The sequence below is a fragment of the Cupressus sempervirens genome, chromosome 10 (assembly GCF_028749045.1).
Source record: "Cupressus sempervirens isolate cs-2001-9-10 chromosome 10, ASM2874904v1, whole genome shotgun sequence".
Lineage (NCBI taxonomy): Eukaryota > Viridiplantae > Streptophyta > Pinopsida > Cupressales > Cupressaceae > Cupressus > Cupressus sempervirens.
The window spans coordinates 358,560,200-358,565,213 of record NC_143127.1 but is presented as its reverse complement, the minus strand read 5'-3'; positions in this window follow the sequence as shown (position 1 = coordinate 358,565,213).

The window sequence follows — 5,014 nt, the reverse complement described above, 5'->3', positions numbered from 1 at the left end:
TGCCCTACGACCTCTACCTCGTCGGTTGCTTCGAGTAACATGAGACATCCTACAAAATTTAATATTTGAGTTATGTTCTAGAAGCACAATGGTTTAAGGTTCCTAGTGTTGAAACACAGGCTTTGATACCAAAATGTCATGCCCAAAATACGAGGCTCAAACACACAATTTTTAAAAAAAAGATAATAATTAAACTTATTAGGTTTGAAGAGTTTGTTTCCAAAAGATAAATAATATGTAATCTAAAATACTGATACGAGATCCCCTATCAAAACTTAAGATTACCACTTAGTTTTTTTTTAAACCAACTAATTCCAATTAATTAAAAGACTTCATACTTTACTATTTTTAATTACACTTTAAATATTACATCCTTAGAACAATAGTAAAACCATAATTTACCATAATTTAAGTCCTATTAACTTTGATCAATTATTATTCTATTTAGACAATATTAATTGAATAATAAAAATTCACTTATTCAAAAAAAATCATTTAAATAATATAAGTCTAATCATTCGAAAATGAACTTGATAATAAGATAACGTCTATCACCAAATTTAAACAAACTTTATTAAATCCTTATTCTAATATCAATTTGTTTGAATTTAGGATATATTCTAAAGTAAAAATAATAATAATGATAATAGTAATATATTTAAAATTAAATAAACTAAAACCTAAACTAAATTTTCATGAATAAAACTTAATTACCTTAAACAAAAAGGAAAAACAATTGAAATAAAACTACATAACATAATCTATCTAAATATTAAAACTTATTAAAAGAAAGAGAACTAATCCGAAACTACTTCTTACACCTAACTTGAATCCAAAACCTAAATTAATACTAATACCACTCTACTAAAATTAATTACTAACTTAAAAAAAACCTAACTAACATATACAGCTATCCTAAGATGGGGGCTCGCTAAACCAAGCGCAGGCCAAATAATCAATGCCCTCTCCTCAATCTTGCTCGCCTACCAAGGAAATTGTTATGGAGAAAAAAGGTTTTCAAATCGACTATATCCCAATTCAATGCATTCACAACCTTTACTATTTTTTCTTTTATACAAAGCTTTTACTCCTAACCTCCTCCTAGGCTCACATGAGCTTTCCTTGTCATGGAGGACACGTAGCCAGAGTTGGTGATGACAAGCCAGGGTAAAATTTGAATGTACAATAGGAAATAGCACTTTGGGGAAGAGCTAGTTGGGTAAAAAGCTTCCAACCTCACACAAACCAAGACCATCTGAGGTGACACAGCAACATGGAGGGGAGATAAGAAATAAATTATAAGTCAAACTGCTCCCTTCAGAATTTCCCATGCGCTAGCAACATGGAGGTAAAAGGGAAAGGGGGGTGCGAAGACCAAGGAGGGATCATCAGGTAAGGTTAAAAACTTAAATGCCACCCTGCCACCTAGGGAGAAGTGTGGGTGGGTGTGCCAAGTTTCCCTCCCCCACCCACAACTTGCACTAAACATGAAGCACTTGCAATAAATTAGCCACCATTCCCTAAACATAAATGCATACGGTCCACCAATCCATTTGAAGTGTCAAGTCAGAATGAGGATAGGGTTTAGTTGTGTCAGTGGTCAGATTGTGCATAGGTAAAGGAATGATGTAAGAGAAGTATATTAATTTCATAAAGTTAAGTTGGTAGAGGTAGGATATTTAGAATTCTTAAGACATATTTCTTTAGTTATTATTATTTATTTTATTTTATGTTATTATTTTTTTTTGAAATCAAATTGTAAAAGGAGAACTAATAGAGAATATTCTCTATTTTCTCAAGTGATTTAATTTCTTTCCCCATGTAAAATCCAGAGAGAACTTTTCTTTAGGAAACATAGTTTTTTGTTTAAGTGTCATTTTGCCTAAGTTGTTTTTCTAACCAGGTAGTAATATTTAAAAAAAAAAAAATACTATTGAATTTTTCTAAAACATAGTTAATCCAAGAAATTGAATAATTCTTTTAAACAACATTGCAAGATTGATCTTTCTTCCTATTACTATGAAATTGAATCAACATTCCATACATAACATAATATCATTTATTTACTTATTTGTTAATTTGCCTTAACATATTTGCACTTGAAATTTGCAAAATTGAACATCATCATTTTATCTTATCTTGATATTCATTTGTCTAACTGAAAAGAAAATATGAAAACCTCATAAGAATGATATCACTCCAACACTATTTTATTGACAACCTGATTCAAAAGCTCCATCGAGAAAGAACTAGGAAGAAAACCCGACATCATTGCCACTACAACAAGAGTTTAAAATACATTTCTACACTAGATTTTAATCCTGAACATAATTGGTTTTCAAAAATCAAATTAAATTTCCATAATGGCCTTTAACAAGGGATCCATTTCATTTTTGTAATACATCATTGAGGTTGTGGAGGGAACGAAAATTGACTAGGTGACAAAACAACATAACAAGAAACTAAATCAGACATTCATATCCATACTAGGTTTTCACAACAGGATTCCACATTGAATCAAAACTAGGTAAAGGTGGATTTTTCTAACAGGAGATGTCAGACACAACACTAAAACAGGTGCCCAATTGGGGCTATTATTCAAGAACTTTTGTTCTTCCATACTTTTATGCAAAAATTCATACGTGGTTTGTGCTGACAGGTAGGGACCCATAATACCCTACCCTCTCTCCCTCTTCTAGTCTTGAGAAGAGACTCTACACTATTGGAGTCCAACTAAATACCTTTCCTAAAATTGGCCACTTCTACCCTATCCAAGGGTGAGTAATGCCAAAACACCCATACAAGAAAACTTTGAAATTCAACCAAAAACATGAAGGGAAAAGCATTCAAGAAAAAAATGTTTCAATCCTACCCAAGCATACCCAACATACATACAAGCATACCAATGAACAACACAATAACATAAGCATGAACCAAGCAATGAAACAACATGAGCAACATGAACAACATGAACAACATGAACAAAGGAGATGAAGAACTCCTACCTTCACAAAGAGGTTATGGTAAAATGAACAAATTGAGAAGAGCTTTTCCTTCCTTGACTTCAATCTTCCAAGACTTCTCTCTAAAATTAGGGATTGGGTAACAACCAAAACTACTCAAAAAGGGCCTCTAAATAAGATCCAAACTTGACCACCAAAAAGGGCAATAACTTCCCCCACTTTTCTAAAAATCTAGAGGTTTCTAGCTCAACCAAACCTAAGGTTAACCTCTAAGTGGAGTTGAGGTTATTCAACCCATGATAACAACTTCCAATTTTCACACTAAAGCAAAAAGAGACTTTTTGAGTGACCATAAAAGTCAACAAAAGGGGCTAAGGGGGTGGAAAATTCCCCCAACCCATACCCATACCCCTTGGGTATTAAGATTTCATGATTTAAGGTCTAAGGAATTGATTTGGGACCAAACAAATGCTAGGAATAATTAGGACTATCCAACAACTCCAAAATGTAGATTAAGTACTAATCCAGATTAGGGGTAACTAAACTCAATTAAAAATAGATTAGCAAAAAGGGCACTAAGTTAGTCCAACTTACGTCCATAGGTTACATAGCTAACCCTAACTAGCATACTGGAATGCACATACAATTCACAAGTGTCAAGCGACACTAAAAAAACACTATTACGAAACATTAACATTTACTGGATACAAAACAATACATTCATACATCTCATGATACAAATAAGTTACAAACAATGAGGATTCCACAAAAAGACACATAGGGTTCAATTTCGTTTGTCCATTAGGGTTTTTTCAGCTAAAATACCTTGCACACTCCTTGCACACATCAGTAGCTCCAGAAAATCACATGCATATATGTATATAGCATATCAAAGAAAACTCATAAATTAAACCATTCATCTTTCAAGTAATTCAATTGTTTTATCATGTTATAGTCATATTCTCAATCATTACAATTTCATAATCAAAGTGTTAATCCTGTATTTACTTACTTCATCAACATACAAGTTCATAAAGTATTTAATGATGAACTCAAATATCTAGAAGTAAAACATCACACAACATGAAATAACATAACATAATATGTTCAGTGTATCCGATAGTGTCTCGATATATCGATTCATGAGTATCAAAATAATAATGTATCACTATGCTATAATGGGTCGGGGCGAGCCTACATATATCACATTTTTACCTACCAAAGATAAGAAACTTATAGTACAAACTTAGAAGAAATGTAATATATGCCCTTCATGATTTTGTTTTTGTTTAGTTTCCTTGAGAAAATTCACCACCTAACTAGATAAATAAATAATTATAAGATATTATTGGAAAAATGAACAATGTTAGTATTGGATATCCTCAAACCAAGGTAAAATTTCTTTAATTGTCATTCTCATAATGGTATATAGAGAAAGAAAATTTGCTGAAGATAGGAGAGCATTTAAAAATTAATAAATCTACATCAAAGAGGTAATAAGTTTACCTTTGGTGGTTCAATAACTTGTTGGAAAAGATGTATAACATCAAGAAGATGTGGATCAATCTTAGTTGGAGCTTTATATCTTAAACTAACAATATATATTTCAACAAATGTTGATTAACTAGCAACTAGTTTTTGTCACTTCTATTTTTTCAAACAACTACATTTAACATTTCAAATTGCATTTCAAATATTTAGTAAATGAAGATATGACTTCCATTCAAATCTTTAAATTAACCAAACATAATAGAAAAGTGAAATAAAACTAATATGATCATTGACCAAAAATACCTACTTGAAACAATAAAGTAGAACATTTTAATCCTAAGATATGAACACCTATTACATTTCATAATAAGTGACATCTTTTAAAAGAGCATAAATTTTGAATGGAAAATATGTTTACTCTATTTTCAATGCCAAGTAATCAAAAACAAATTAAATCCCCATTGTCTTTGAGGAACTCTAGTTTCTTATTGTTTTATATATATGCACAAATGATTATATATTAAAGTTGAAGAGAATAGTGTATTTGACTTAAAACTCAT